The sequence below is a fragment of the Lontra canadensis genome, unplaced genomic scaffold, assembly GCF_010015895.1.
Source record: "Lontra canadensis isolate GAN:19392208 unplaced genomic scaffold, GSC_riverotter_1.0 scaffold16, whole genome shotgun sequence".
Lineage (NCBI taxonomy): Eukaryota > Metazoa > Chordata > Mammalia > Carnivora > Mustelidae > Lontra > Lontra canadensis.
In genome coordinates this window covers 6,173,764-6,183,288 of record NW_022631010.1, presented here as the reverse complement: position 1 = coordinate 6,183,288, position 9,525 = coordinate 6,173,764, and the positions used below count along the sequence as shown (strand labels likewise).

General features: G+C 45.0%; 1 pseudogene; it reads left to right on the top strand.

Moving 5' to 3' along the window:
• The first annotated feature begins 492 nt into the window (after positions 1 to 492).
• LOC116868734 lies at positions 493 to 4,277 on the top strand (annotated as a pseudogene).
• The last annotated feature ends 5,248 nt before the right edge of the window (positions 4,278 to 9,525 follow it).

Genomic DNA, 9,525 nt, shown 5'->3' with positions numbered 1-9,525 from the left:
TTGGGGCTCCATCCCACCAGTCTGAGATCATGACCCAAGCTGAAATCAAAAGTCGGAGGCCTACCTGACTGAGCCACCCAGGTGCCCCTGTTTTCAGGAATGGTTAGAGCAGTCAAAACATGGGCCCATCAGGTCATGATCTCAGGGTCCTGGGATCAAGCCCCGCATCGGGCTCTCTGCTCAGCGGGGAGCCAGCTTCCTCCTCTCTCTCTGCTTGCCTCTCTGCCTACCTGTGATCTCTGTCTGTCAAATAAATAAATAAAATCTTAAAACAAAACAAAACAAAAACATTGGCCCAGATCTACATTTTATTATGGGCCTCCTTTTGCAACTGGACTGCTTCACTATGAACATACATTTGCAGGGACAATGAAAGATATAATTACCAGATATGCTCACCAGAGTGGGTCTCATTTTGACAGAAGATTTGGATGGGATTTTTGCTTACATGGAGAACATGATATTGTTAAGATACTGGGAACCAGAGGACCAGGGGACATAGCCAAAATGGGGATTGTAGAGCATAACAATCAGTGCCAAGCAATCTGTGAAGTGATATCATGGAAGTCCGCTGTTAGAAGGGTTGGCCAGTGTATTGAACTTGACAATGACTACAACACTCTGTATCCACAATTCATGGAATCAGTCTAGTGGGTCTTCAAACAACTCTACAACAAAGGGTTTGTGGATAGGGGTGTGGATAGAAAGGCCTTGTGGATAGAGGTATGTCCTTCTATACCACATGCAACATTCCACTTTCCAACTTTGAATCTCACCAGAAATACAAGGATGTTCAAGATCCTTCAAAATTTGTAACTTTCTTTTTGGAGGAAGATGAAACTGTATCTTTGGTTGCTTAGATAACCACTCCCTAGACATCTTAGTAACCTTGTCCTGTGTGTTAATCCAGATACACAGTATATGAAGATTAAAATGTTTTTCAGAGGAAAATTACTGATTTTCACAGAAGCCAGATTATGAGCTCTCCACGATGGAGAGTGACTATGAGATCCTTGAAAGACTCCTGGCACCTATCTCAAAGAGCAAGAAATATAGGCCCCTGTTTGACTATTTTGTGCAGGTAAGGAGAATGGTGCTTTTACTGGGCTTGATGATGGCCATATGTAGGAGGTGAAGGGCCCTGGAGTGGCCCACCAGGCTCTTTACTTTGGTGCTGATGATTATTGGGTCTGTGTGGACTTCAGCATCATCTGGAGAGACTTCCCTTGTTCGCCCTACGGATGCTTGAGGTTGTTCGACATCAGAAGTGACTGATTTCACAGGACAGCATGTGAGGGATGCTGACAGAAACATCAAAACATCATCAGGACCCTGAAAAAAGGAGGCCGACTTCTTGTTGCCAGTACCTTCACTCACAGCTACCCTTCTTGCTGGAGGTTGGTCACTCCCCTCGTTTACAAAGCAGGGCCTAGCTGGTGGAGAAGTTGGTTAGACTGGTTGCTGAGGAATTAATGACCTGTGTTCCTGGGTCCCAGGGTTTGTATGAGAAAAGGGTTTAGGAAACTTGCTGAAGAATGCATGTGACTGGGCAATTTCCAGAAACAGGTAGTGGGGCACCCCTCTCCCATTGTGGGTCAGTGATGACTTTGAGGAGGCAGTACGCATTGGGTCAAAGGCAGAACTTGAAGAACTGTCGGGAACAAAGATCTCTGATCTGCACAGAGAGAACATTGACCATCTGACCATCCCTGCCTGCTGTGAAAGTTGTTGCACCACATCTCTAAAGAGTTTGACTGCTGGTTCAAGAGTGGCAGCTTGCCTTATGATCAACTTCATTATCATTTGAAAACAAGAGGGAGTTTGAGGATGCTGAGACACTAACCAGACCAGAGGATGGGTTTACACTCTGGTGGTGCTGGCCATTGCTCTCTTAGGACAGTGTCTTTTAGGAATGTGATTGTGAACAGGCTCATCCTGGAGAGTGCTGGCCAAAAAATGAGCAAACAAAATAAGAATTATCTGGGGGCACCTGGGTGGCTCAGTGGGTTAAAGCCTCTGCCTTCGGCTCAGGTCATGATCCCAGGGTCCTGGGATCAAGCCCCGCGTCGGGGTCTCTGCTCGGCGGGGAGCCTGCTTCCTCCTCTCTCTCTGCCTGCCTCTCTGCCTACTTGTGATCTCTGTCAAATAAATAAATAAAATCTTAAAAAAATAAGAATTATCTGGATCCACTTTCGATCATCCATAAATATGGTGCCGATGCCTTCAGATTGTATCTTATTAATTCCCCTGTGTTGAGAGCAGGAAGCCTCAGCCTTAAGGAGGAGGGTGTGTGTGATATCTTGAAGGATGTGCTGCTCCCTTGGTACAGTGCCTACCGCTTCTTCATCCAGAATGTCCTGAAGTTGCATAATAAGGAAGAAATGGAATTCTTCTACAACCAGAACATGGCTTAAGAAAGTGCCAGCATCACAGACCAGAAGGTCTTGCCCTTCACACAGGCACTATTGGGTTTTTTGAGACTGAAATGACAGCTTACAGGCTCTATACTGTTGTGCTTTGCCTGATCAAGTTCATGGATGTCCTGATCAACTGGTATGTCAGGAGGAACCAGAGAAGACAAAAGGATGCAGACAGGGTAGAGGACTATGTTATGGCCCCTGGAGACCTTGTTCAGTGTCCTGTCTTCCCTGTGCAGACTTATAGCCCCTTATACACCTTTTCCTACTGAACTGATGTCCTGGAATCCAAAGATGCTGACTGACCCTATTTATGTCCAGGACAGACATACTCAGCGTCCACTACCTCATGCTGCCCTATGTTTGAGAGGAGCTGATTGACAAGAAAACAGAGGGTGCAGTGTCTTGGATGTAGTCCGATTGAATGTGGGTGAATGATTTGAGCCTCCAAAACCATTCTGATAAAGTATCCTTTGAAAGAAATTGTGGTTATCCCTTCAGGATCCAGAAGTCTTACTGAGACCAAGTCTTTGGAGAAGTCTATCGCTGAGGAATTGAATGTTTGAAAAGTTATACTATCTTCAGACAAAATACATGTGTGACATTCCCCTAAGGGCAGATCCTGATCCCATGGTCCTGGGGAAGCCTCTGAAGGGAAACTTGAAGGCTGTGATGTGTCCATCAAGCAGCAGAGGGATGAGTTGCTGGAGGGCTTCCAGGAGAGGGACCATTGTTGCAGAAGGCAGGAACTGCACGAAGAGGACGTTCGTCTCATGTACACCTTTGATCAGACAACAGGAGGGATGACCCTCAGATGCTCAGGCTTTGGTTCTCTTACATGGATGAAGGAGTAGCTCACAACCAGAAACTTCACAGAAAGAGCAGTCTGGTTGTAACTGATGAAATAATAGTTTATTATGAAGCAAAGTCTGCAGGGAAGTATCTGAATGTTACTGAAAGCCACATGGAGTTCATACTTGCCACCATAAAGGCTCCCTTGAAGCCGTATCCAGTTCCAACATCAGATACAGTCCTTATTCGAGAAAAAAAAAATTAGGGGCACTTGGGTGGCTCAGTTCGTTGGGTATCTGACTCTTAATTTTGGCTCAGGTCATGATCTCAGGGTCCTGGGATCAAGCCCTACATCAGGCTCCACGCTAAGCATGGAGTCTGCTTGTCCCTCTCCCTCTGTTCCTCTCCCTGCTTGTTCTCTCTTTCTCAAGTAAACAAATAAAATGTTTAAACAAACAAACACAGTTAAAGGGGTCTGACCTGAACATTACACTCACCAGAAGATCATCCCTGCCTGGCCCTGGTTGTTTGTACATCCATCATAACATTGGTACAAATGGCAGCAAGCAAGGTGGGAGGATTGCTTCTGGAAAAATCCAAAAAGCAGCAGTAGGTTACATCTTTTAAAGCTGAAGTATTGTTACTAATATTTTGGTGGAAAACATAGAGAGGTGGCGGTCCTCCATGGTGAAAGAGAAATATGAAACCAAACCGACTTACGGAGTCTCACTGGAAAAAGCCTTAGGATGGCAGCAGGGTCTGCCCGCGCCGTGGTGGAGGGCCAGGCACTGATCTCTGCCAGTGCTCAAACTGCAGCTCCTGAACAGGCATGGGAGAGTGTTTCATAGGAACAGTGGGTACTCTCCTACTGGAAACCCTGCTTGGGTAGACTTGACTTGCGGCCCCCAAGGTCTTCTGTATGAAGCCGCCAACGCATTCGGCCTTCTGAGCAGGAAGCTAAAACTGTTTCTGAATGAGACTCACAGATGAAATGATGAAGAAATCCCCACGAAGACTTCGAACCTGAAGATGTGTGTTTCAATATTCCTGACAACAGCAGACTTCTGACTTTCATTATTAATGCGTTTCAGGCAACCTCCCTCTGGCACATATCTGTTCCTTACACACATACGCTGAACACAGCCCCTTCAGGGGCATGTATCATGTGTTGCTTTTGGTTTAAAACTGAAATGGGATTGACCCATCATGTGACTTGGAACCTCCCAGTAACATTCACCTTAACCCCAAATACCTACCCAGTCATGTTGTGGGGAGGCTACAGTATTACCTGAGCACTTCAGGGCTTATGTCTATACTTGAGGTCTTCAAGTGTATATGGCGGAAGTGATTTAAGTGGCATAGTGTGTGAGTATACATTCTGTGGTCTTTTAAAACTCATTTCAGGCCTCTTGAAGGAATGGGCAGTGTTAAATATTTATTTTTTAAGATTTTTATTTATAATTACTTTTTAAAAGATTTTATTTGAGAGAGTGTGTGTGTGAGAGAGAGAGAGAGCATGAGCAAGGAGAGGGAAAGGGAGAAGCAGACTCCCCACCAAACAGGGAGCCCAGTGCCAGGCTCGATCCCAGGACCCAGAGATCATGACCTGAGCCGAAGGGAGACGCTCTAATGACTGAGCCACCCAGGCACCCCAATTTCTTTCTTTATTTAAATTTTATTTGTAAGTCATCTCTACACCCAACGTGGGGCTCCAACTTACAACCCTGACATCAAGAGTCACTTGCTCTAATGACTGAGCCAGCCATAGGCGCCCTGAGATATTTCAGCTACCTGGATTTTCTAGATGGAATATTTTAAGTCTCAGTAAACCAGAACTATAAACTTTCTCTCAGATAAAAAAGAAATTGGAGAATATCTTTATCATCTTTAGAGGAGGCCTTCTGAAACAAAAGCCAGAGCTTCGAAGACAAAGACTGACATGTTTCTTTATCACAGAGGATACAGAGATGCTGTGGGACATTTCAGTGTCATTAACGGGCTGGCAGCCTTTGCTCTTCTGCCAGGTCTTTCTTGCTGGCCAGAATACAGACATGATGGCTGGAGCTGGAATTACAGTCTTAGCTCTTGAATGAACTTGGGAATGGAGGCCTTGCAAGGAAAGGTAACGACATAAGGCATCTGAGCCTCTGACACCACAGGGGGCCGACCTTGCTCTGAACCACTAGCACTGAATTTTTATATCAGCCAGAAGTAACACCCTCCCTTATTTGGGCCATGGTTATGTTGTGCATTGTTCCCTGCACCTGAATCTAATCCTAACTGAGACACCTGCCCAGCCCCAAGTGCAGGGTCATGAGGAATGTAAGCCACTGGTTCTCAACTCTGGTCCACTTTTAGAATAATCCAGGGAGCTTTTGAAGAACATCAGTATCTGGGTCCCATCCCAGATTGTTACATTAAAGCTCTGACATTTGGGTCCAAACACAGTTGTTCTTCTTTTCTTTTCTTTTTTTTTTTTTTTAAGATTTTTATTTATTTATTTGACAGAGAAAGACACAGCGACAGAGGGAACAGAAGCAGGGGGAGTGGGAGAGGGAGAAGCCGGCTTCCCACCGAGCAGGGAGCCCGATGCGGGGCTCCATCCCAGGACCCCGGGACCATGACCCGAGCCAAAGGCAGACGCCCAACAGCTGAGCCACCCAGGTGCCCCTTCTTTTCTTTTTTTAAGATTTTATTTATTTATTTGAAAGAGAGAGAGAGAGAGCAGAGTGAGAGAGAGAGAGAGAGAGAGCGCATGAGTTGGGGGAGAGCAGAGAGAGAGGCAGAAGCAGGCTTCCCACTGAGCAGGGATCCTGACAAAATAGTATTTCTGGATGAACCCAAGAGTTAGCTTTCTCCATGAAATCACACACATGATAAATTCACATCACCAGCCCAATAGAGTCCTTGGTATTACTCATAAACTCCTTTCCACTCTCTCAGTCCTGAGACTTGCACCACCCTTACTCACCACTCCTCACTGTACATCAACTCCTCAAACATGCCTGCTCTCCTAATCGTGCCCCAGAGAACCATGTTCATTCTCACCTCCACCGGGCAGGAGCTGCCTTGTTCAGACCCTCCGCCAGCTGGTGCATACAGTTTCTCACCTGCTTTGGGTGTTAGTTGTTAACTGCTCACAGCCACCCCCTTCTCTGGTGGGTTGTCTGTGGACAATGGAGCCTCTGAGAGCCACACGTGCCGGGAGAGTTAGGCCATGAAGGGCCTAGTGAAATGAGGAATGAAATGTAATTTCTGTTTGTGACAAAGTCAAGGGTACTACAGGTAGCACAATTTCATTCTACCTTCGTAATGAAAGGAAATGCTAAATTTCAGTCGGAGGTGAGTAAGAATAAAGATGTGATTTTTGGATTTTCCCCATCCAAGTTCATGATACTGACTTGTATTCATGGATGGCTGTAGGCTCTGTGGACCCCAGGTTGAGACCCCCATACTAGAGGATTTGTAGGTCTAGGAAACTGGCATTCGATTCACTCAGCCTCACACTACATGGTTCTTAACAGTTAAATAGATTGTTTATCAGTTAAACAGTCCCACCCCTGCCCAAGAGACTGTTTGAGGAACTTTTCAAGGGTCATGACTAAACTTCCCCATTCTCAGGCAGTATCAGTGAGAGATGCCTTCCTGGGGACTGGGAAGGCCAGGAGAGCTCACCAAGCTCACAGGGAAGACACACGGCCTTCAGACAATGATGGTCTCATCTTCTCAACTTGAATCACTTGGTACTCTTCATCAGTCCTTTTCATCCAGGGGACAGCCACATGGTGTCATATCAGGTAGCAGATATTTGAAAGTCAGGCTGGGCTCAATTAAGAGCAGAATGTCTTAGGTATTGCTTGAATGTCAGGCTGGGCAGAATTTAGGGATGAAAATAATGTTGTAGTTATCCTCAAGAAAATTAATGTTTTCTGGGATGAAAATTAGATGATCAGGGTACCCGGATGACTCAGTTATTTAGGTGTCTGGCTTTGGACCAGGTCATGATCTCAGGGTCTTGGGAATGAGCATCGCATAGGGTTCCCTGCTCAGTGGGGAGTCTGCTTCTCCCCCTCACTCTCCCTCTGTGCTCTCTCTCTCTCAAATAAATAAAATCTTAAAAAACAAAGCATTCAGCTATGAAAAAAAAGAAAATTAGATTATCACCAGAGATTGGATCAAGATTGTACATCTTTCTTCTTTCCCACCTTAAATTTCCCAAAGTAACAAAAAATATAGATTTTTAAGAAGAGTAAATCTCTCACTTTTTCTTTATCAGAGTGATGTCTGGAGGAGTAAAATGGTGGTGAATGGCAATAGCACCATGGAAGTTCAGACTAGGGAGTCTATAGGAATAAGGTACGGATACACTCTAGTTTTTTTTTGTTGTTGTTTTGTTTTTTGTTTGTTTGCTTGTTTGTTTTTAAGTAGATTCCATGTCCAGCCTAGAGTACAATTTGGGGCTTGACCTCATGACCCCGAGATTAAGACATGAGCAGAGATCAAGAGTTGGTCACTCAAGCGACTGAGCCACCCAGGTGCCCCTGATTCTCTCTAGTTTTGATTTGTTTCATGGAATAAATGAATGGAGATTGAGGAATAGTAGTAGTACACATTAATAAATTCTATTAACTATAATATTTATGGCAGCCTTGTATCTACACAGCACTTTTCATTTGTTCAAGACTCTTAACCATTATCTAATCTTTAAATCCATAAATCTTTTCATCCCATTACTGTAGAGAATGCTCTGTCTGAAGGAATGCGTACATTCCTTCAGAGAAAGAGGTACAAAGTTTGTACTTGATCCCTAAGATTAGAACGACTACATTTCCTCCCTTGGGCTGCCAGAATGCCCTGCACTTTTTCCAGATGGATGAGGTATATAAATTACAGAGAACCTAACTAGTGTGTGGCTTTCAGTGTGTGTCATCTGGAGGTGCTCGTTGAAAATATATTTCCTGGGGTCCCCAATCTTGAGACTCAGATTCTGCAAGTCTGGGGTAGAATTCCTAAGTCTGCTTTTTTTTTTTTTTTTTTAGAATTTTTTAAAAGATATTTATTTATTTATTGGTCAGATAGAGATCACAAGTAGGCAGACACGTGAAGAGAGAGCAGGGGAAGCAGGCTCCCCACTGAGCAGAGAGCCTGATGTGGGGCTTGATCCCAGGACCCTGGGATCATGACCTGAGCTGAAGGTAGAGGCTTTAACCCACTGAGCCACTCAGGCACCCCCTAAGTCTGCTTTTTAAACAAATGCCCCTGGTCCACTTGGACAGGAGATCCAAAAATCACACTTCTAGAATACTGGTTTAGGCAAATCCTCCCTTGCCATTTTGGTTTTAGGCAGGTCACCTGTAAATGGCAAGTGAGTGGAATTTTTAAAATCAGTCGGGGAGCCCCTGGCTGGCTCAATAGAGCATCTGTCTCTTGATCTCAGGGTTGTGAGTTCCAGCTCCCTGTTGGGTGTAGAGGTTGTTTAAAAATAAAATCTTAAGGGGCGCCTGGGTGGCTCTGTGGGTTAAAGCCTCTGCCTTTGGCTCAGGTCATAATCCCAAGGGTTCTGGCATGGAGCCCCACATCAGGCTCTCTGCTCAGCAGGGAGTCTGCTTCCTCCTCTCTCTAACTGCCTCTCTGCCTACTTGTAATCTCTGCCTAATAAATTAAAAAAAAAAATCTTTTAAAAAAATAAAAAAAATTAAAAAAATTAAATCTTAAAAAAAAATCAGTTTAAAATTCCCCTTTGGTCACACTTACATGCTTGACGTAATTTCTGTCTCCAGTTAATGGTCCTGCCCAGGGTAGTTGAGGCCTGGGACACACTATCAGAGCAAAGAACAAGGCCACATAGGAAAAAACCAAGAAACTTGATTAATACGGAGTAACTGGGCCGGCTAGGAGACTGCAGGAGAAACCAGACAGATACCTTCCCCCATGGGCTATATTGTGTTTATGTACTCTTTTAGTGCCTCATACACGAATGTTCAGCGAGTACTGGCTAAGAGAGAAACAAAGACATAGACACAAAAACATGAAGAAAAGCCAGATTCCTGGTTGTTTCTTAACCCGTTGAATTCAGGTACTTGCATGAAATCGCATATTCTCCTTCAGTGTTAGTTTCAGCATAAATATGGAGCTTGAAAACCAAGCAACGGACAGAGCACTTATGTCTCCCGTCAGGCTCCAGGGCAAGGGGTAAGCAAAGACGAGGAAAGAGCCAGAGACACAGGAGAGGACAGGTGGCGCTGCTGGAAGGAAGAGAGAACCGCCCGCTGCCCCTCACCGCCGTATTGTGCGGACCGGAAGTCGGGGTGCCGGG